Source organism: Rhodnius prolixus, unplaced genomic scaffold, assembly GCF_049639745.1.
Source record: "Rhodnius prolixus isolate KJV_2025 unplaced genomic scaffold, Rpr scaffold_3, whole genome shotgun sequence".
Taxonomy (NCBI): Eukaryota; Metazoa; Arthropoda; class Insecta; order Hemiptera; family Reduviidae; genus Rhodnius; species Rhodnius prolixus.
This window is the reverse complement of record NW_027411603.1, coordinates 22317978-22343186: the sequence shown is the minus strand read 5'-3', so window position 1 is coordinate 22343186 and position 25209 is coordinate 22317978. Positions and strand designations below refer to the sequence as shown.

General features: G+C 34.4%; 1 long non-coding RNA gene and 1 other non-coding gene across 2 annotated transcripts in view; both read right to left on the bottom strand.

Moving 5' to 3' along the window:
* Positions 1-780: 780 nt before the first annotated feature.
* Positions 781-25209, bottom strand: part of LOC141452627 (uncharacterized) — a 57972-nt gene continuing 33543 nt past the window's right edge. The window contains exons 2-3 of the long non-coding RNA XR_012457502.1: positions 4247-4388; positions 781-1773 (exon numbers count right to left, since the gene is read on the bottom strand). This is a non-coding gene — a long non-coding RNA (uncharacterized lncRNA). The remainder of the gene's footprint in view (positions 1774-4246; positions 4389-25209) is intronic.
* LOC141453862 (U12 minor spliceosomal RNA) lies at positions 12081-12197 on the bottom strand. Its single transcript, XR_012458263.1, has one exon. It is a non-coding gene; the product is annotated as a U12 minor spliceosomal RNA (small nuclear RNA).

Here is a 25209-nt window from a genome sequence, read left to right as displayed (position 1 = left end):
TTATAGAATACTCAAATGATTTAAAATAAAGAAGTAGTAGATTAAGACATTGGTGGCTAATGGGTACTCAATGGATGGAGTTGGATCTGTCTTGGAAATCAGATTTAGTTGTGCTTTTTACAAAAATAAATGGCACCCTAATACGTGAACATAAAGTTATGCAGAAATAATTCAAATTTATATTTCAATTAACGCATTGAAAACAAATGATAACACTAAAAATTTAAAAATAATTTCTTAAATAAGTACGACTAAAATATTTTATATAAATAATTTTTGCTGCATAGATTTGTACAAGTACCTAATTAATAAATCATATAAAACATTAACTGTATTTTTTTCCCCCATGGGGTGTGTGCCAACATGGTACAAAGACTTGCTAAGAGATAGCACCGCTATCGCTTTAGTCCAACTTATCGACACGCAGGACCCAAGCAGCCCGTTTTGTACGATCGTCACGTAGTTTCTGTTCAGGGGAGAAGTACCTTCTCTGAGACGTGATTCCCCCTCGCGCAGTCCATCTCTTTACTCTTTACATTCGACAAACGAAAATAGAAGATAGGGCCAGTAAGTGTTAAATCAATTTCAAAGAATGGGTTAATCGGTCGACAAAAAATTATAAAATTAATAAAAGAAATAATGCAAATATTATTGTTAAAAATTCTATTGCGTATTGTTTAATTATGTGTATAGTAGATGTAAATAAGAATTAAGATTAGGAATGCAAGTTTAAAGAATTAATCAGAGAAAGGTGGCAGTGTAGCGAGCCAGTGGGCGTAGTTACAGGTAGAGCAGGTGTATAGCATTGGTGTGGTAGGGTGGAGATTTCCGGCGCGCTACCGGAAGATGACGCATTAAGTGTAAGCGCGCTTTTAATAAGAATGCAAATTATTTTTAAAATATTATTATATAACAATAAATAATAAAAAAAAAAACAATGTAAAGTCAAAAGTAAATATTGATAAGATTAGGGTACATACCGATATGAAGAAGAAGATGATGATGAGATTTGGAGCATTAGTTGTGCAGAGAAGTGGAGCGCTGCAGAATAGTAACTGAGTGTCGGCAGACTGAGAGGACAAGAGGTACTGGAGGCGGCAGTCCGGGGCCGGGACATGCGCCCCCCAGCCGCCTCACCGCCGGCCGCCCCCGCGCTCCGCACGTGACACCCGCACGCACGCACGCACACACTACGCTCACATACTTCACTTACTCACACTCTCTTCCTTACCAATACGCACACAATATTATTGTCCTTCACATCTTTATTATTACAAACAATAACAATACTCTTAATATTGGAAAGACAACATTATTGTTTATAATAATAAGAAAAATATTAGACTATACAAAAAAAAACCTACACTTAAATGCCCTAAATAACATTATATAAATAAATAAATAAATAAATATTAATACAGATTAAAATGGATTGTCAGTTGTGCGACAGATTTAGTACAAAACACTACGAGGAAACCTAACAAAACTAACAGTTTAATTTTGATTGATGACGTACTGTTTACCCTCTCTTCCAGTCTCGTAGTGAAGGACCGCAGTACCATCCTTTGGCACACCGCTACCCAGTCTTCCAGCTGGGGAGACAAGCAGCGATTTGCGATATAAACTGGCAAGTACGATGGTAGTTCAGTTAGCCTCTGATCTCTTTAATGGAATCATCAAGTGTTTTCCCCTGTAACCACAGCCTTATTGATAAATGGAGTCTAGTCACTACTTGTAGCTGTGCACTGTTTTTTATATTATTTTTCTTTTGTTCTGAAATAAAACAGAATTTCCTAAATAAGATTGTCTTCCTTTTCTTGTTAGTTTAATTTTAAATAGGCTAAGTTAAATTGTTAATTGTTTTCTAAAATATTTATTTTCTGTTATAACAGAAGCAATTTGACTTAAAGATGAAATCGGAAACTATCCCGATTGACGAAATGCCCCCAAAAAAATATGTTTCTAATACGAAGACCAGAACTACTCTGCGATTGAATTCACAGATCTTGTCCCTTTAAAAATACTTCACTGTCTCAGAAACCTTGATCCTTTAAGCGCTGTTACTGAAGATTTGGTTGCTCTATGTGCAAAATTCAAACACTTGTCCTAGATCCTGGGAGATTAACTTGAAGCCCTTTGCCGGGGGAAGAGGGTGAGCAGTTACGAAATAATGAAAGTAAGTAAAGTAAAGTAATCACCTATTTTTTCAGGCGGGCTTTACGTCCAACTACCAATTAGGTGTCGTGGACGGAGGCGATTAGCAAACATACTTTACTGTAAATTTCTTTTATTAACCTTTAAATAAAATGCAAGGCCTAAGACCGGGAATTGAACCCAGTAGCACAGTGCATATTAGCTTTACAGGTCTCGCCTCTAACCGCTCGGCTACCGTGGCGCCTCAGTTATGAAGTAAACAAAAACATCAAATATTGTCATAATTGTCTTAATGTTGGACTATGTTGTCTTAAATTAATAGTTTCAATTGTTGTTTTGCTTGGAGTAAACAGAACAGTTTACGACAAAATTGAACATTGAAAAAACAAATTATTGATAAGGAAAAGCATTTTTACCACTTTTCTTCAATACTGGTTTTTCATTGCGTACAAATTATGCACTTTATAACAACCCCTCTTGAACTACTTTTTGTCACAGTATTTTGTAGACATGAGGGAAGTGTTCTAGACTGATGTTGACCTAAAGTTAAAACTCAAGTCCTTACAACCCTATTCTTTGTAACAATATCAGGTATAAGAACTGGATTTGAACAATGAGATACTATATTTACTGATGAAGATTTGCACAATGAAGGTATCACATAGTTCTCACCAATGTGCAACCAAGAAGTTACTGGAAGATCTCTTGTATTTACAAATTGAATTTGAAATCATTTGGAGGCTGCTGCAGAGAGAATTCTCAGGGCAATAAATGGTATTTGAGATAGGTGGTTTCTTTTATAAAACATTAAAACCCAGTAATTAAAGAAGAAGAAAAAAACATTATTTCAGAGCAGAGGTTTTGGTTAATTGTAAGCAGGTACCCAGTTGCTAAATTTAAAATACAGTGGTTTTAATTGCTTCTTAGGAAGAACCATTTTAAGAAAATGAAATGCAGAGTAGCAGTGATTATAATTGCTTGTACCTTAGGAGGTTCCCTTTGTTGGAGCTAAGTTGTTATACTATTCTCATTTTTTTACACCGTTAAATCTCCTTAATGTTGGTTCTATTCTTTTTTATTATTATTATCTTATTTTTCAAGGAACTAGTAAGTAAATAAACAGAAAATTGTTTGGTTCAATTTGGTACGTAAACTATTGTTTTGTATTTATAAACATCTCAAATTTGTAATTATTTGTTTGCAAGGTTTTGGGAAGAATTTTAAATTTAAGAATATATATTAATATTTAATTGCAGCGCAAAAAAAAAAAAAAATAAAAACTTATTTAACGCTGCATTGCCAATGCTCGAACTTTGTTATTGCCAATGTGGAGTCATATTGACCCCATAATTTATTTTTATCTTTTTTTTACATTTATTTCAATTTTAATAATAAAATTTGCATTAAAGGATGAGAAAGAATAGGAATTAAGAACGTAAAAACAAGTTTTGTCCACAAATCGGCTTTAACATTTCACGCAGAAGGAATTAACTTCAACTTAGGATCGCAGTATTTTCTAGAACCCTGATTAGGGGCTTTTTCATTTTTTTAATTACATTCACTATTTTTTTTCAATTACTGTGCGCAGTTGACACGGATCGGAAATTATCCAATTCGCTGCAAGTTTTCGCTGCAATTCGGACAGAAAATCAATTCTAGAAAGAGGCTTTTTTTTTTTTGTGCCTTGATGCTTTCTATGGAAATTAAGTAAATTTATCAAATAAGCATTTAGGCAATAATCTGGAGTCAAGGAAATAACAGAAAATCTACTTATATTACCAATCAGGAGTCGAAATAACTCTGATATATTTACGTGTAACGGCAATCTGGAGTCAAAATGACTCTTATGATTCAAGTAAACTAATCTGTACAAAGAAACTAAGAATTCCATGGTCTTCAGCTCGTGACTATCAAATGGTGAGAGAGTGGGGATAGCATATCTAAGAGCATTTCGGGATAGCTATGAGATTTGGGGAAACAGAGACCATTCCTATTTTTTTTGGAGTCAAATTGAATTCGGATCGGCAATGCAGTGTTAAGAGTTTTTAGAAAAAGAATTATAGGTAACTTAAAAATGGTAACTTGCACTTACTTGTGAAAAAAATTAGCGAGGCGTTCAGCGAAACATTCATCAACTTTGAATTTAGGAATACTGTCTGAGAAAGACATTTAGCATCATCGTCCTGGGACCGAAGTTCTCGGAAAGTAACCAATGAAAAATAGGTCACTGAACGCTGAAATTAAAAAAAAGATTACATAAATCTAACTTTACATTAAATTTTTTAAAAAAAGTTACAAAACAATAAACTAAAGTTTTCAAACCATTTATTGCGTTTTATGTATTAATTTAAGTTCGCTTTTAGCGCCCATTGTAATAACGTATTGCTACCCAATTTATGCAGATCCTTTAATTAAATACTACTCTAAAACTACTACTGCAAAATCTACTCCATTAACCTTATATTTGAAGAATATATTGAACTATTATTTTGCTATTATCTATTTTCCTGTTAGTAAAAAACATTAGATGACACAAAGTTGAAGTGAATACATTTAATTTAATTTGTCCAACATTGTGTACAATGTAGCAGCACTGTGGCTGACCCTGATCCAGAAAATACATTAGGTGACTACCAGTCTGGCTTCCGTTGGAATCGATTGTCTGTAACCACATCTTTTCTTAGAGAAAGATCACTTGAGAAGTGGGGTATTACCAATGTAACCATCATCATCTAACACTGTTTATTGACTTCATTCAAGCATGTTTCCGTCAATAAGGCGCAAGAGATTTGAGATTCTGTAGGTGTTTAGTATTCCAACAGTGTGGTTAAGTTCTGCATGGTTAATTAGTCTGTAAAAGTGAAAGCTGGAACTGTTCATTCTTTAACACTGCTTTGCCAATTCTCGAACTTAGTCAGTTATTGCCAATGTGGAGTCATATTGACTCCATAATTTATTTTTATCTTTTTTTATATTGATTTCAATTTTAATAATAAAATTTGCATTAAAGGATGAGAAAGAATAGGAATTAAGAACGAAAAAACAAATTTTGCCCACAAATCGGCTTTAACATTTCACGCAGAAGGAATTAACTTCAACTTAGGATCGCAGTAATTTCAGTATTTTCTAGAATCCTGATTGACTGCCTTCTGTTCAGGGACATTTTCATTTTTTTAAATTACATTCACTATTTTTTTCAATTACTGTGCGCTGTTAACACGGATCGGAAATGACCCAATTCGCTGCAAGTTTTTGCTGCAATTCGGACAGAAAATCAATTCTAGAAAGAGGCTTTTTTTTGTGCCTTGATACTTTCTATGGAAATTATGTAGATTTATCAAGTAAGCATTTAGGCAGTAATATGGAGTCAAGGTAATTACAGAAAATCTACTTATATTGCCAATCAGGAGTCGAAATGACACCGATATATTCACGTGTAATGCCAATCTGGAATTAAAATGACTCTTATGATTCAATTAAACTAATCTGCAAAAAGAAACGAAGATTTCCACGGTCTTCAGCTCATGACTAGCGAATGGTGAGAGAGTGGGGATAGCATATCTAAGAGCATTTCGGGACAGCTATGAGATGTGGGGAAATACGAGTCATTCCTATATTTTTTGGAGACAAATTGACTTCGGATTGGCAATGCAGTGCAACAAAGTAAAGTTTTGTCAACAATATTATTTATTCTTAGCGAACAGAAAGAAATCAGAAGCATCCAAAATAGTTCGATTTTCAATCGATCGTTTCTGTTTTTGACGTCATTTTAGTTGGAAGGACTTTTACTATTTTGGATGAAAACAGTGAGCAGTTGGAAAGAGAAACAATATTCATGATTTCCAATATTTACATCAATTAAAGATGATTTGGAAATGTTAAATCAATTTAAATATTTGGTAGTTATACTCACTAAGTGGTGAGAAGTTAAAAGCGAAATTCAAAGGTTAGCTGCAAATAGCAGAGGTTTTATTGTGTTCAACCAGGTTATGAATTCCATGTCGCGAAAGCATAAAAACTCAACATTTGTTCGGTTGTACCATTTATATCAGAGATATGGTTGTTGAATACCAGAAGGTTATTAAAATGTTTAGAATTTGGCAGAGAGAATCATCTAAGAAACCAGGGTTTTGTAAGTCCCTGTAAGGAAAGAAAAACATCATTTTTGGGGTGCTAAGATCATAGCATGCAACAGAAACTGGCCTATAAAACCACTTTAATTTTAAATTCCAAGAGTAACATCAAATTTAGCTCACATAGGGAAAAGTAAACTAATCAATATCTACGAGATAACATCCTTGCAGACCAGGATAAAACAAGTCCTTATCTCTCACACATGCTCCCCCTATCTACGACAGAATCACGAAAGACTGAGGAGATGGTTTAATACCGAGACAACTAACTGCTCGGCTTAGGATTCCTACAAACTCATTAATCATCAACACCCTCGGCAGTTTTCACCAGCAACGGTGGTGCATTTTGCCAACGTTTTACTCAATTCAAAACATAAGTATGTAAATGAGCCGGTGTAGATGTTTTAGGTTACAGTGAACTGACTTCAGTCCTTTTTTTTTATTAAATCTTTCTGCCTAGCTAAACCTGGAGGAGGACAAACAAATTTGAACAAGGAAACTTTGGAAGAGAATAAATTTTTGATCAGAAATAACGAAGGCTTGTTCTCAACCACTAATCCTCGTTCCACTGAAGGTCGGGAAGGAAGTGGAATGATTTGAATGAAAATATGTCTATCTGTAATATCTGGGTCAAAATGTGAAGTTAAACTACATACGACTTTATCTCTTTATTTGCTTATATCATCGATTTTATCCGTCGTAACGCTAGGTTTTTATTGACTGTGACCGGTTGCGGATTTCCGTAAATATATCGCTGTTTGTTGTAGAGAGTCCAGTATGTTGCATTCATACATTAGACTAACAAGACATGTTACATATTTCTGAAAGAATATGTATTTTGTTTATTTAAAACAAAACAATTTTTGGGCAATAATTTCTTTGACAATAAATGTTGTAAAGCATAAAAAAAATCCTTAACAATACATTGAAATTTCCGCTATAACTTCATAAGAATGGAATGTACTATTCAATATTATGGTATCCCCATGAAGAAGCTAAATATATGACATATTAAACAAAATCAGCAAATAATTAGATGTGATAACCGATAAATATACTACACACACCAAGGTTAATTTTGCACAAAAAGAAGTAAGACAAGCATTCTGTTTTTTGTCTCTTTTTGATGTACGTATACTCGTATTCAGGGTGTTCATTTTAAGACGGCTCAAATGCATTTCATGCTTAAACGGTTGATCTGAGCAAAAAATGGTAGAGGAAAAATTTGTTGCCCGTCACCTCTAGTTTTAGAATATGTGACTTGATTTTAAATTCCTGCCCGCATACGCACGTCCAAAAGTGAGGGTTTGCAGTTGACCCCCATTTTCATTGTACACTGTTTTAAAGAGTATAAAAAGTGTTGAAAGAAACCGAAAACCGCAATTCGATATCCTCAAAATTAAAAGTGCTATTTCAAAATCTGATATTTATTAATCATATTTCAATTTTTTAACTTGTTATCAAAGAGAAACAAGAGCAGTAAAGCTAGTATTTTTCTTAATATCGGGAAACAAGTAGTTTTCCGAGTGATTTTCTGAGAAAAATCAAATGTTAGATGTTCTCAAGCATACACAAAATGGCTAAAAATTAATTTTACATCTGTTACAAACAAGAAGGTTGAATAATTTTTTGGTAATTTTGGGAGAGTTGCGTTTAATTACAAAAAATATTTGAAACCTCCTGCCACATATTTAAGTGATCAATATGTTTCCTTGTAAAGGATCAAACTTATTCTTTAATTGATCAAATCATTATTTGAAAGTGCGAAAGTGCATTCACTTTCGCAGCTTGTGAAGCATGTACTGTGCCTTCAATGGTGCCTCCTGAGATACAAAGAGCAGTTGATAACCTCCTGACTAATCTGGCTTGCGAGCAAACTTGTATATCAAAATCATGCTAAGAAAGTGTGCCAATCCAGTCTTAAGAAAATACTTTAAAATTCTGATTAGAAAACCCAATAATTAAGCTATCGAATTAATTGGTTGGAATCTAATAAACCAATCTATCAACAAATAGGTGATTTGCTAGCAATAGGCATTTTTGTCTAAACTGATTGATTTCAATTGTGATTCAATCTGCTGACAAGTCTAAGACTGTCTTTACAAGTCCAACCATTTGAAAACTTGTAAGACTTAAAAGGATACGATAAGGCACTGAAACTAGTAAGCTGACAAGTGACCAATAATTCAAGTTCTACCCTTGTGACTGCTGATATTCATTTCGTCACATTATCTATCATTGTTTTAAACTAGTTAACTTCAAGCGAACATTATGAGATCAAGAAAGGCAGAAATAAGAAGTAACAATGAACTAGATCATGATGTGGGACGAGGCTTACAGGGTGTTTAGTGGTGTGAAGGCACGTTAGGGCGAATGAAGAAGGCTATTACCGACAGACATATTTATGGACCTGCTAGCTACACTGAACGGGTCCAATCAGAGGTTCCTCCCAATCCTTGCTTAGTACCCTATACAAACCTCTTCATTCTGTTACCACTAAATTGTTATTGTCTATTGATAAATTAGTAGAAAATTTACTTTTATTTATTAAGAGACAGTCCATTTAGTTAGTTAGTTAGTTAATTAAGTTCTTTCTTTTAAAAAAGAAGTGTGACATTTTCTTAGCAAGCCACTATTTCTGAATGAAAACCTGTTATCTCCTAGCACTGCGTTATTGGATTGAATTCGAACCCGGGACCTCCGCGTGGGAGTCCAGTATGCTAACCTCATAGCTAATCCCTTCCCTCTGAAGATTACTATTATCATCAACTTCCTGCAACTGCCCGCTGGGTAGTTTCTCTTCACCTGCTCTTCACGAACCATCCATCAGATTTACTTATTGTAGATATTTATCTACAGATTGTAAACTACTAAATAAAGAAATATTTATAAAAGATTTTCGGCTGTATAAAACAAAAGGCTGTTAAAATTTGATTTAAACTTTGAAAAATATTTGGATCAACACATAGATCTTCAACTTTTAGTGAAAAAGTTTTTCAAAAAATTTGATTAAGTGGTTTACTGGAAAAGGGGGAAAGGTAAATTCCCTCTAAAGAGGTAAGAGTTAAATTTGACAAACTTTGGGCGTTAGAATAAACTTGTTAAGTTAGAATCTTAGTATTAACATAAGTAGTAATACAAAGCCGTGTGAATAAAATATTACAGGTTTAGTAAGTGCTTCTCTACTTTTGGTCTGATACCGAAGGACGGGCAGTAATCACCGCCTACAAGTGTAACCGTAAGTTGGCAACCTTAATTGGATTAAAGTAAAACATATACCAAAACAATTTTGGCGAGTAGCCAGTGCACGGGCTTGGATTGATAGTAAAAAACATTGTTTAACTCAGAGTTCTTTAAGGAGAGTTTGTAAGAATCAATATATTGTAGATCTTACTTTTTGGAACCGTAAGTTTATGTATTATTTTCAGGTTTCTTAGTCTATATTTTTGGGAGGTGTTTGTTCTGTATCGTTTCAACTTTTATCATAAATAAGTTATCTTCAACTTTAGCCAAAAATTAATTCGGACAATGTGTAATTCATACTTCTTTCTACGTTCAGTAAAAGGAAATTTTGGGATGAACAGAATGAAGTCCTAAAACTGTGACTGCTACTTTCCAAAAGGTGGCTGAAACTTAAGATTATCGGCCTCTTATATTCGTAATAAAAACTTTAAAAGTTGGAGTTTTATTTGAGAAAATCTTTGGAAAAAACATGCATCTCTCAGGAAAAGAAGAATTTCATAAATCTGTTAAGATGGCCATTTTTACAATCATCGAGGGAAAGTAGAATGAATGCGGTTACTTAGACCTAGATGAAGATGTTTTGCAGCCTCTCCACTTGTACAATTTAGAGCAACTAGCGTTACAGGTTGAGTAACCTAATTTTTCTCATATTTTTTTCCCCTACTTTTTCTAACCCGGCAAGAATCTCCAGAGTGGCTGTATTTAATCCTGGAATATAATTTATACTGACGGTTGTCTGTGGGTTATAGCCACTTCACCAACTGGTAGTTTGCAAATTTTATACTTTTTTTTTTATTTTTACAACCATTTTTTTCAACCACAATCCCGCAACATATAAAATAAATTGTACTTTGATAAGTTTTCTATTTGAAAAAGAATTTAGTGAAAATAAATACTGTGAGTAGGTAGATATGGTTAAGAATTAACTGAGCAAAAGACTAAAACTGACACGGAAATATCTGGGTTTAGTGTAGCACAGACCATTTACGCCATTCAGAATTTTTCTCTTTCAAGTACAGATAATAGTTATATTTCATTCAAACTAACGTAATAAATGATTAAAAAGTAAGTAAAGTAAAGTAATTGCTTATTTTTTCAGGCAGGCTTTACGTTTCAGGTGTCGTGGACGGAGGCAACTAGCAAACATACTTTACTGTAAAATTTCTTTTATTAACCTTCCAGCGGGCGCGCGTATCTCACAGATATACAAGCTTAGACTAAAATAATCGCAGTTTAGAGACGGAGCGGCGGAGGATGCTGTCCTTTAAGCAATGCTACACCCTCATGACTAGTTTCCTTCAGTAAAAATCTTATCTTGTTTGGAGTTGTACATTTCTTTGCAATTGCCGATCCGTGCCTGACATATACTCGCGACCATTCGAGTAAGTTTCCTGACTTATCAATTATTTATATTTTTTCTTTTATACATGCCCATCAAATTGAACTATTTTCAACATTGTTTATAAGAATATTGTTTTCTACTGACAGAAAAATACATAGTATATCTCAGATACGAGGAGGAAATAACTCTGCGAACACTTTCAGACAGTCTAGTGGCTGAACATGCTGATTGTAATTATTACACTTATTGGCTTGTAAAAAATAAAAAGTACTGTCGTTTTCTCAGCCTTTTTTATTTGAAATTTTAATTATTTATAATTACAGATGTTATTTAATTAATTTCATTTCTTCTATTGATAGAAAAAATTAAAAATTCCAAAGTTTATCTGTAAGAATCGCGCGCCCGTTTTGTAACTTTTTAAGCGCGCCCGCTGGAAGGTTAACCTTTAAATAAAATCCAAGGCCTAAGACCAGGAAACCCAGTACCACAATGTATATTAGCTTTGCAGGTCTCGCCTCCTTACCACTCGGATACCGTGGCGCCTGTTGACAGTAAACTCAAGGGAACGACCAATACCTCTTTAAAAAAATTTTTTTCTGCAACCATGTCGGGAAGTTCTCATTACTCAATTAAAATCAGCTGTGTAATGCCCAACTTCCCACACTAGTGGGGAAAAATTCCCATTAGTGTCACTTTCCGCACTAGTGAGTGGAAAAACTTTATTGTGCTTCCTTGATATAAGAAGTTTTGTTATTAACATAAATATTTTCTGTAAAACTTTAATAAGATTATTTAACGTAACTAAATAATTAGAAAACGAATATTAAAAAATAAAATAAAAATTGAAAGGAATATAGAAATAAAAATAATACTTTAATAAATAATTAGATATTTTTAATTATAACAGTTAAAAAGGTTATAGTGTTACCTTATAGAAATTTAAAATGGATTCTAGTGATTCCTGTTTAGAAAACACTCCTCCCAAGAAACAGCAGAAAATGTAATAAGTAATTTAAATACGTAAGTAATGTAAATAATTGTAATATAACAATAAATGTTTATAATAAATAAATTACTTTTTGTAGACTGTAAAAATGAAATTTTTAATTTTTTTAGTTAATAAATCTAATGGTTGCAGAAAAAATATAATATTTAACTCGAGTGTCAAGTATTTTCCTCACACTCGGCAATTTGCACCTGCTTCGCGTGTGGAAAAGTACTACTTTCCCCACTTGGCAAATAAATAACTATACATTTGCTAACTTGTTAGCTAAACCCAAAGTTAACAAGGCTCTATATTTTCCTTACTCATTAGTTTAAGGCACAAATAATAAATGATTATTTTAATGCATTAATATATATTTTTTAAAATTCAAACGTACCTAGGTATATGTTATTAGAACAAGAACAAGAACATTTTTTGAAATATTTGTCTCCAATTTTCGGCAACTTTTTACTCGAAACCTATTATATCTGGGTTGTAGCAAAAAATTACAGTCATAAAGGAGGATTTGCCCTATATTATAAATAAAATTTGGGAATTTTATCTTTTATAGAAAAAGAGAGAAAAAAGATATAAATTTGGGTGTTTTTGTACATTACGCTTTTTCGGGCAGTTTTTGACGAACAAACCTTATACAACTATCCTACCGGACAGTTTTAATCCCAAATTCACAGAATTAGGTTGTTTAATATCTCAAACACAAAACTCTGATTCAACAATTTCTTTACAAGGTAGCTTCGCTTTTCCCATAGTATCTAAGGATTGTAAAAGCGGAAATTAAAATTTTAGATCACATTGAAAGATGATAAAATTAACAGAAATTCGAGGCATTTTCTTTCAAACATTCTTTTTCCCTTTGCATATTTTGATCTTTGTTTTTGTTGTAAGTTGGCAGGTTATAATAGTTAAGGCTATAAATGGGAAGAATTCTCTTCTCAAATCATATTATTAATAATGTAAAAGAGCAAAATAGAACCTACATTCAGACATCATCATTTTCATTATTTCAGTTTATTAATATATATGTAAAAACCCAAAATAAACTGAACTTTAATCAGGGTGCATTAACGCTATGGACTCTGCACCCAGTCTGCATTCAGGCGTTAATGAATTCCTAATTATCAACCTAATCGTGATTTATGCGCATCTAATTAAACCAATATTGGTGGTCGTTACTTCTCACTACATTGATGGTTATAAAAATGAACTGCGTTAAAAAGAATTTGTAGTGAACAAACAGCTTTCTCCTTACGTAATTTACATTTCCTTATAAACGTGGACATTGTACTAACAAAATAATTGACTTCAAAGTATTTAACAAGTTCAAATATAAGAAATGAACAATTTCTTGGTACATAAATATATGAATAAAAGTCTATTTTATGCATTTTATAACAGAAATGAACATAGAAATTTATTTTTAGACGGGAAAACTAATTTAATGTTTTTACAATTAATGCAAAACTTTGAGAAGTTGCTTTAATGAATTAAAACGCTTTCAAGAATGAAAATAATTCTAGTTCGTAGCTCAGAAGACAATAAGCTAGAATTTGGTGAAACTATTTACTTTATAGCAATGGCCAACATAAGACAATAATATAAGATTACATTCCTCAAGTATAATAAATTTGCGACTAGAATCATATTATTAAATACCAGCTACATTACCCATTTACCCAAACATAACAGTAATTTGTGGCAAACATTTACTAGAATATATTCATTCCTTTACATTGTATAAATTATTATTTTTTATTTTGCTAACCACAGACATGGAGCTCTCTTTGTTTCATTTAAGATATTTTTGGAAACACTTAGAGGTAGTGAAATATACAAAGTTCAATTATTGCAATTGTTACAATATAAATAACATTATTAGCATTTTATATTTTAATAAGACTAACTTGGAACCCGCACATACGGCGTAAATGAACTGAAGTAACAGACGTTATCGACTACTTTAAAACACTACTAGACCAACGTTCAAAACTTTCACTTAATAACAAACGACTGATTTACAATTCCATACTAAAACCCGTCTGGACGTAGGGTATTGAACTGTGGGGTTCAACGAAATACTCCAATCTTCATAGAATTCAATCTCTTCAGTCTAAAATTCTCCGTACTATCGTTACCGTTCCATTTTATGTTTCAAATCTAATCAATTTGCACGAACTCGCTATAAAAGTTTTCATCAGAACTTGCACTCTCATTCCATCCAATCCTCTTGTCCGCCATTTATCATCTCATCACCATCCAGATTATCCTCCCAGAAGATTATCCTCTCGCGATTTTCGCTCTTCTGAGGAGAGTAGCTAATCCTGGAGACGACTTAAGGAGTGTTATCACTGGGTAACTTCTCTCCTCAATTAGTGAGTTTGTAGTGGTGACAGCTATTGTCATTGTTAGCAATGGTGTATTTAATATTTTAATGGTATTTTATTGGATACTATCAATGACTATAACTGTTAGGATTTAAGGAAAGTTTTAGTGCTTCATACTTTACACTTTAAATTTGTACAAATTAACTCCTGCATATGAATTTGGGCACAATAAGCACCGATATTAGCAAATATTCACTATCAAGAAGCAAGTCTATCACAACTCTGTCAAAATTAGATTCTTGGGATTTAAGCAGTTCGCAAATATCGGTGATGCTGGCTGTTCAGTGATTAAGGTACCAATATTACGAATATTATTATTGAGAAAAAGTTCTAGCTCATTCTGATCTACAAAAAAATAAAATATTCTCGTTAGAGCAACCCTTTAGTTTTGCATTAATTGTAAACACATCATTCTGTCGTAACTAAAAATTATTTTTTTGTTGTTCTTTTCATTATGAAATAATTTTCTGATATATTCCATGAATGAGAAGTTGAAGTATTGTTCAATTCTAAGATTTTGGATTCACTGGAATTTAAGAGGAAGAATCTGTCGTTCCAAAGTAGCTAGCTAAACGGATGGAAACCTTTTTGTCGTTAAATTTAATGTGGGAAAATTCAAAATAACAGAAAAAGGTCTCCAATCTGTCAGACATTCCGGTCAATAGACTGTCTTCATCTGGTTTCCAGAAAGAGACATGAAACTACGTATGTTCAATGCCCTTTCAACAAACGAATGTTTAAGATTCAACAAGGATTGATTGAACTCTCGACATTCCAACACAATAGAATTGAAATCTGATATTCTCTTTGAATAGAGAATCCCAGCAAAATGGCGTAAAGTTTGGTTGAAGCTCCAATGTCTCCTAGTTAAAAAGGAATATATATATAACTTCCGCAACAAGCTATTACTGTTAATGAAATTCTTTCAGCGACCTATTTGGAAAAAGTAATAAGAAGGCGAAGCACGGAAATCACCTAGTCCCACTTAAGAACTTGAGAGGCACGCTCTACACTTGTACCTTCAAAGATTACTCTAAATCAGGGGTATCAAAGTGGCGGGCCCCGAGATAATATCTTGTGGCCCACGATGTACTGAAATAAAATGAAAATAGAAAATGTTTTTTTATGAAGGAAATAGCGCTTAGGGGAGATCGAGGCAATATCACACGATTCCCAGTTTCCGTTAACTACTGAAGACGAGTATACACATGGCCTTGGTCTTTCCTGGGGGGCCTGTGGGCCTGTATAAACGCGCTGACTCAGTTCCAGGGAGGTTTGGAAGCCTCATGTCTGCCACTCTCAGTGGAATTCCAGAATGATTTGGTTTTAAAAGACGAAGTAGAAATTCCAAAAATATATCCTTATTTAGGTGAGAAATATCCAAAAATGTTTGCTGGACAAATTTTGTGTTATTTTGGGAGTATGTTCTTGTGTGAGCAACTATTTCCGTCCATGAAATTAAATAAAACGGCATCCAGATCAAGATTAACTGGATAAACATCTATCTACCTTAATGAAGATTGTCTGTTTTCAATATCTGAATCCCAGATATTGGAAAACTAGGACAAATTTGTAAATCTGTTGTGGCCCGCGTGAATCTTGCATGTTGCACCAAGTGGCCTGTGGTTTAATCGAGTTTGACACCCCTGCTCTAAATCATATAATTGAAAATGTTATCTCCTCTCCCAAATATATTAGCTACTGTCATTATTCGGAGAAAACTATTTTGATATAAAGAATATAAATAATTATAATTATACTGAGGAATAAAAGTATCTGCAATAATATTTTAGAAAATTAATAGATTCCATTAATAGAAAAGTGAATGTGGACAAAGTTTACAATAAGTTAAAGCAAGCTACGAGTATCTTAGCATGCCATTACGGTTAAGCCTGTTGGACAATTCAATTCTGCAAGTGGCTTTGTTCTACCCACGCTATATTGGTGTTGAGGCACACATTGTAGTGGGATCTGGTCCAGTGTGGAGAGAATGGCGAATCAGGTGGCTAGTAATGGCCAGAGTGTGGCGAGGTATTTATCTACCTCGAATTTCAGAATAACCGGAAGTTTGTTTCAGTTTTGTACCCAGAACAGGATTCAGTTTTCTTGGGTAGTTTTAACTTTTTCAGTGTTTTGATACCAAGAAAAATTTAAAATATAACTTTGTTCTATCATCAAATAATGTAAATATTGTAATCGAAGATCAAGAAGAAGAAAGAGCTTTATCTAAAGTTAGATATAGTATATCTAAATCAGCGGTTCTTATTTTTTAAAATTATTTTTTATTTAATATGAAGAAGCAAATATTAAGTAACACATTTCATATTTTTAACACCATTTTCTTAATATCTGCTTTATGCTGTCAATTATTTTTTGAAAGGATATCTGGCCTTGTTTTCAAGTGAATAGATACCAAAAATATCCATCTATCACAGATGGGACGAGAATGACAAATATGAAGTGATCTGTTCGACAGCTGTGGAGTAACACCATCTGAACTCACAGGAAAAGTCATTTGTTTGTCTCTTCCCCTAGATTGTCATTTGAACGAGACCGTTCTTTCCAAAACTTGAGGACCGTTTTTCATTAGACTAACTCCAATCAAAAGCACTGGACTCCATTAGCAGCTACTTCATTAACACCTGTTATAAAATTTTCCGCCATTAGATTGTCGTGCGAATCATCTGCTGCTCACCAAAGACCATCCGTTGAGAATTTTTTTTTTTTTTTTTGGCATTGGCTTCCGCCATACAGCCAGCATCGTCTAGGTGCTTATCACTAGAATATCACTCACTTTCCATTCTTACCTACAAATACATTCGCTTCACACATTCATCATTCTACTATATACTGCTATTTACATAAACTACTGCTAATGGATGGAGCAGCACTCTGTGCTCCTGCCATCCTTATAGCTTAACCAAAATTAAAATCACGTAATCCTTCTCTAAGCATTTTCTTCCATTCATTCTAATTCGGCTATAGCTTTTAAATACATTCATATTTCATTGCTAGCTCTGCTATCGACTTAAGCACATAAATGTTGGTGGAGAATATAATGCCTTCGTAGCGAAATGGTGCATCTAAATACCTGTATATATCGTCAAACATTCGTTTCCTTTCTACCACATAACGTGGACATATCATTATTACATGTTTGAAATCCTCCTCCTCATTGCAATCTACGCAAAGAGGAGAGGACCTTTTGTTGATCCTGTGTAGATACGATCCGCACACCGCGTGGTTCGCTCTCAGCCTGCTTATTGTCGTAACAACCCATTTATTAGTGACAGTTCCCTTAAACCATGGTTGTCTAGGTAACTGATCTGCCATAGTTTTATAGAATCTACCTTTATCACCATTATTGTAATCTGTCTGCCATTTTTGTAGTGCTGCTTTTGCAATTATACCCTTGATATCGGTGTGTGGTAATTTATAATTAGCCATTTCTCCACTATTGGTGGCTTCCTTTGCAAGTGTATCAACAATTTCATTCTCTTTTATACCACAATGACCCCTTACTCACAAAAAATTAATGCAGATCCCTTCTCTTTAAAAATGGCAATAGTTTCTACAATCTCTGCGATAATGTGATTCATTCCTGTAGACTGGTTGTGTATATGTGATAATTTACACAACGCACTCTGGCTGTCAAAAAATGGTATATTTTTTCTCCGACAACGAATAAATATATTTTAAAGCCGTTAAAATAACAATTAGCTCCGCTGTATAGATGGACGCCTCATCTTCTAATTTAATTATCGTAAAATAGTTCCGAACCGGATCATACACAGCACTTCCGACTTTATTATTGATTTTGGACCCATCTGTAAATAAACGATATGAGCCCGGATAATGGGAAGAAATGTAATCTTCGAAGGCCGCGGTTCTCATCTTTTCCGGTACCTTTATCAAGTCGAAGGAAGTGTTAACACTTAATTCGCTCAATAAATGTTCGTATTTTAAGTTGTACACATCTAACTTATTATTAGAATATACCTTATCTCTAAAGGTAGAGATTCTAATAAAACTTTCTGTGTAAATGGGGCCTTTCTTTTTTGTCCAATATTTGTGAGTGAGAAATTAGAGTTGCAGAGAGCAGAAAATTGAATTAAAGATAAACACCAATCTAACATATTTTTGCGTTGTAATGTTATAACAGTGAGCTACGATATAACCTAATAATGGCCAAACATTTCCAGTAGCTCTGTGTCAGGAAACCAAAGGTACTCGGACTTAAAAATAATAATAAAGAATTTTCAAAAAGTCTTTCTCTGGTTGAGGCAAAACAAAGAAGCTTCTCTTCGAAATCTGTTTAGTTTTTTTAGCAGCAGAAGTTGGAAGGTAACTCACTATCCTGAGATCTTAACAAGTTCACTCCAAGACACTGGTTCGCACCAAGATCACCCTATATGGAACGGACCACTTCGCAAAGAAGAGTATAATTTCACAATGCAGTCTAAAAGAAGATTTAGAAGAGCCTACAAGTGCCATTTGTGGAAATCATTCACAAAGCAATGGCCTACTTAATAAATCCTAACCAGCTCTGTACTCTTTGTAATATCCACGAAAATGAAGATTTATTACATTTATTTATTACCTGTCCGATTTATGAATGTATCTGATTAAAAATATCTACCCCAATTATCTATTCCAACCATTATTAGCAGAGAGGGACAACTATTTAATTTACTGTCACCGCAATCGAAATCCGACTGTCTAAATATTTACAATTTTGTCGTAAACGTTATAATGTTACATTAAATAATTAATAATTTTGTAATTTTTAATTTGTTTTTTGTTTTTCTAAATCTTATGAAACAAATTTAACAAAATATTCATCATTTTCGATTTCTAAATAATCCTTGCTTAATCGCTAATATAAGTTATAATTTACTGTTAATATTTTTTTTTCTTTTATTGAAATTTACAACTGCAACGAGCAAATAAGGTACCTGCTAAAAAAATAATAAAAGAAAATCATGAGTGGAGAAGGCACCCAGTGGTGTCACTCCAGTAACGTGCTTTGCTCTCACGATAAGGAGAAGATCACGAGGCCATCTTCTCTTCAATCTCCTTAGAGGATTACCTGGTAATGTGGAGGAAGATAGGTGTTCTATGAGAGGGTTAGGATGAGCTGCTGTAGAGGAATGAAATTTTAAGAAAACGAGTGTTAGCAAGATCTGTAATGAAAGGGATTTTGAGGTCATAATGGATAGTGAGGTTAGCTACATAGAACGGAGCGTTAAGAAGTTTTAGAAGTATTTTTTGACTGTAATGTCTGGAGGCGTAGTGAGTTGGAACGCTTAGTCGATCCCTATACTTTGATGCCAAATAGGTCGCAGTAACAGTAGATACGTATAAGAGCCTTTTGTTATGTAGGTTTTGTCAAGTAGTCTGACGAGAAGTTTTGTAGCGTTGGTTAGTTTCTTGTCTTTTCAGTCTAGTATGGGGATTCCATGTCAACCGTTTGTCTAGGACCAGTCCAAGGTAGCGTACTTTGTCCACAGTCGGTACAGAAGTTTGGTTCATGAAGATGGGAGGTAGGATTTTCCGTCTGAGAGTAAATACTATAAATTTTGATTTCGTAACGTTGGTTTTGATTCTACATTTGAAAAGCCAGTCCTGTAAGTGGTTGATGTGTGTTTGTAGAGCTCGTGTAGCGATAAGTGGATCGGAATGAGGAGATAAGATTGCAGTATCGTCAGCAAAGATTAAAATATTTAAGTTACAATTTAATGTAGAAGTCTATTTTTCATTTGTTATAATTATTTTTACATTATGTAATTTATTATTATCTTGTATTTAATTACTATCTTGTATTATTTGTTTCTAAAAGACTTTGTGTATGCAACTCCTTCTGTACACCTGTTTGGTAAGGTGAGCTAAAAAAGTGTATCCTTCTGAACAAGAAACCACATCTTGACTCACAGAAGTATTTATATGCTTAATTTTCAAAATTAATACCCCCAACATCTTTCAAAAATATTGCTTTATGCATTACCCATTTTTTTCACAAAATATTATTGTTTTTTTTTGGGGTCGTACTCTTTATTTTAATTTTTTGAAATAGCTACTGCATATCGTACCTCGCATTCAAATGGTATCTACCCTTTGCTTCTTTTTAACTCAAAAATGTAGAACATCCTATCGGCCTCATATAAGACAAAAATGGCACAAAAATAATGTGATTTTACCTAGTTCAAAAGAAAGAACCACTGGCTATGGCGGAGGAGGAGGAGAAGGAAGTAGAGGAGCAAAAGAAACAGTTTTCACATCCTGTTTGATTGCGTTGCCGTCACAGGATTGCGGTATGTGTTATTTGGCACTGTGCGGTGAGAGGATATAAATTCTAAGTAAAAGTTCGTACAATTTAGCTTCCAGTGCGGCGGAGAACCAAACTCTCCACCTGAGTCCAGAATGAAGAATATACAAAGTTTATCCTGTTATGCATGAAAGTAAAGCCGAACTTATAATTAGATGAAAATAAGTTTAGATACGTTGAAAAATGATATATTATAACTAACGTGATAACGCAAGTACAGAGTCTTGGCCGGAAATATCGGTGGTATAATTTTAACCCTCAACTGGTATCGTCGGGTTAAATTTGACCAGCGTATTTTTCTTTCGAGTGGCATTTTGTAGGAATTAACTATAAACATCTCCCCTTCTCTGAATTCTCCTCTTTCATCCTCAACCAACAATCGACCATACAAATCAGTCGTTCTTGAGCAGTGCAAGTAAATAAAATATAGGTTTTGGGTCAAATTTGACCCGGCAATACCATTTACGAGGGTCGTTTGAAAAGTCCGTGCAAAGTCAGAGAGATAGCACCACTGGCGCGTATCGAGGTTATGTTTAGTTAGTAGCATCTCTTGGAAGAATACAAACCAAGTTTCAGCCAGATCGGTCTATTTCTTTGTGTTTGGCATTCGTTTGAATCGAGGAAGTCGAGAGATTTTCAAAAAATGGACGAAAAAGAATTTTGTGTGTTGATTAAACACTACTTTATGAAAGGCAAAACGCCTCAGGAGACTAAAGAGAAGCTTGATAAACATTATGGTGACTCTGCACATTCGATTAGAACAGTTTATAAGTGGTTTCAAAATTTTCGGAGTGGCCATATGGGCACAAGTGACGCTGAACGTTCTGGACGCCCTGTTCAGGTTACTACTCCAGAAATCATTGATAAAATCCATGATATGGTGATGGATGACAGAAGAGTGAAGGTGCGTGAGATTGCTAGTGCTGTGGGCATCTCGAATGAACGGGTACATAATATTTTGCATCAACATTTGGACATGACAAAGCTATCCGCAAGATGGGTAACGCGATTGCTCACGCTTGACCAAAAACGAAATCGTGTGAAGTGTTGCAAGGACGGTTTGCAGCTGTTCCAGAAGAATCCGCAGGACTTTAAGCGTCGTTTCGTCACTGTGGATGAAACATGGATACATCACTACATTCCTGAGACCAAAGAACAATCTAAACAATGGGTTACCAAGGGGGAATCTGCGCCAAAAAAGGCGAAGACCGTTCCTTCGGCCGAAAAGATTATGGCGACTGTCTTTTGGGATTCGCAAGGAATAATCCTCATCGACTATCCGGAAAAGGGTAAAACTATTACAGGTGCATATTATTCATCGTTATTGGACCGTTTGAAAACCGAGCTGCAAGAAAAACGCCCACGATTGGCCCACAAAAAAGTCCTTTTCCATCACGACAACGCACCAGCTCACACCTCAGCAGTTGTGGTCGCAAAATTAATGGAAATAGGGTTCCAACTCGTTTCACAGCCCCCCTATTCTCCAGACTTGGCTCCCTCGGACTACTATTTGTTCCCCAATATGAAGAAATGGCTGGCGGGAAAAAGATTTTATTCAAACGAGGAGGTGATTGCAGAAACGAATGGCTATTTTTCAGACTTGGACAAATCCTATTATCCGGAAGAGATCAACAAACTAGAGCAGCGTTGGACGAAGTGTATAAGCCTAAAAGGAGACTATGTTGAAAAATAAAAAAAGTTTACCCCAAAAAATTAAGTAGTTTTTATTTTTGCACGGACTTTTCAAACGACCCTCGTACTTTATAACTTTTTTTCTAAATAGTTTATTATTTTTATGTTTTGGAGTTTGTTTTCTGTTATATTTATAAAATTATTCTATAATATTAAATATTGTACAGTTAATATTACAGTTCAGTTAAGCTGGTCATGAACTAGGAAAGCTAAATTTGTCTTACTCGGGGACATTACGAAAAGAATAAAAAAGAAAACCCCTCTTATATAATCCCAAATAAAGAAAAACTACCGCCGGAACTTCATTGCTTGTTTTTACTGGCAACAAAACGGTGGTTTTTTGGACCAAAACAAAACAAGTATGTTATACTCGCATCGTGATAATTCGGTACTCGCAGAATTACGGAAAACAAAATTTTTGTTTTCTGTAAGACTTTTCTTTTCTTGGAATGAACATCTAACTTTAAGAAAATAACATTTTTCAGTAAATATTATTTTTTGTTCTTCTTTTTTTGTAACTTAAAAAAAGGCAACTTTTGTAATTTTTAACTTTTTTTTTGTTTTTCTAAATTTTATGAAACAAATTTAACAAAATATTCATCATTTTCGATTGCTAAATAAATTTTCTAAGAAAAACTAAATCGACTTTAATCATATCAGTAACCTTTTGAAAGTAATGTGCATTTAAAGTTTCGAGTCAAAGCTGTTACGACGATACCAGTTGAGGTTGAGATTTGGAAGATACCAGTTAAGGGTTAATTGAGAATAGTAACCGTTGACCACTGAACCTATTTTTATTTTGGGTTTTCTAGAAGAGGCGAAAGAAACGGTACTCTGTCTTTTGGCCGCAGGTATTGGGTTGCCCGGAAAATAATGCAGGATTTTTTGTTTTCTTTAAAATACCCTCCAAATAGAAAACTGTTTATGTTTGTTGGACTTTTGACTTTTATAAATGTAAGCACTTATTAATCCCCTTTCAAACAAAAATGTTTGTTTACCTCTGTAACATTTTGCTACTTGGAAATAATTCAGTCTTTACTAAGATGTTAAAGCGTGATTTCGCATAATTTTATTTTACGAGCTCAAACTCGGCCGGAACGGGACCCAAACGGCCAGAAATATCAACGATGTCTGGGGCGAAGGCAGTATAAGTGAGTGCACTGTCCAACGGTGGTTCCAGAGATTTCGAGAGGGAGACTTGAGCCTCTTGAAGACAAAGAAGGACGAGGAAGAAGATCTGCCCTTGATGACGATGTTCTCCGAGCTTTGGTGGAAGAAAATCCTAGAACAACTGTTCAAGAACTGACAGAAAAACTCGAAGTCAGCAAATCAACCGTCGATGACCATTTCAAGGCGATTGAGAAGGTGAAAAAGCTTGAATGTTGGGTACCTCACACATTAAACGACCGCCAAAAATATCAGCGATATGAAATTCGTGCTGTACTTCTTTGCCGAAACAACAGCGATCCTTATATGCCTCCAGAATTGTGACTTGCGATGAAAATTGGATCCTCTACGACAACAGCAGACGCTCTGAACAATGGCCTGACAAAGGAGAAACAGCACGACATCAAAAAAAGGTGATGGTTACTGTTTGGTGGTCTTCATTTGGTCAGATTCATTACAGCTTCTTGAATCCTGGCGAAATCATTAATGCCGAATCGTATTGTAACCAAATTGACGCAATGCATCAGAAATTGGCAATAATGAAGCCATCTTTAGTCAATCGAAAGGGGCCAATTCTGTTGTACGACATCTGAGTCGGCTGAATCTGAAGGAAAGCTTAGAGGATTTTCGCCGATAGTGGAGCAGACCCACATACGGAACTCAAAAATAAATAACTGGAATTTTTAAATATTTTAGAGCAGTTTCTTTGCTACTATAATAAGAAGCGTTCAATAATTTTTTTTTTTTTACTGTTGGTTCTGGAATAATGAAATTTCCCCACAATAGAATAGTGTTCTCTCGTTACATATAACCAACCATCAAAGAGCTGTGGGAGCAATGAAGCTCTTTTTTAAAATATTGATTAAAACTCAATATAATTCTTTTTATTTTTGAGGATTTCACTTCTGACATTTCTCCATTAAAGACTGTCTAATTACAGAATAGTACTTAATGAGTAAATGTAACATCCTGTATTTTTTGAAAATTTATGATATATTAGGCATACTACCATAGTACGGGATAGATTGTAGGAAATTAATTATTTTTAGAATCTAAGTGGTTTTTGAAGATTTACTAAATGCAATTATTTGAAAAGCGGTACTTGATCGTCGGCTTTCAGGTGCTTTTTATTTTAAACATCTCAATTCTTTGGACAAGTTTATCTGCCCAGTGATGGAGAATTTTTTTACCCCCTTTTGTTTGTTTCTGAATAAAGGGGGAGGTATCTGTTGATAGTTGTATTTTGAAGCTGGAGTGTATAGAGTGAGCGCGAGTAGTCTACATGTTTATGGGATGGGATTTAGAAACTGGGAGGCTGCGAAGTTAGTGCAGAATGGAGTAGGGATGAAAAGTTAGTAGAGTAGGAGGTACTGCGTATTGATCGGTATGAAACGGTGCGCCCTCTATACCATGAGCCGTTTTGCAAAAGCGTTCCACCCTGCTCATGTTCCACCCTATCCTCTACTAGCCAACACTATCGCTCCTTTCGGCAGCTTTAACTTCGAGGGCATGAAACGACGCCCTTGGGCAATGGCGTATATGCAAGGCTGAGAGGCTGAAGTGGTCCTACGGCCCATTACAAGTACACTGCTTCATTATGCATCAACAACATTACATACTCATCTAAACTTTACGTTCTAGCCTACTTAGGCTAGTTTACAAATAGTAAACTTATCGACCTTACACTAAACTACAACTACCTGTTCTCTTGTTTCAATGCTCATCTTATATTAGCAAACACCAAGTTCCATTACATTTATATTTTA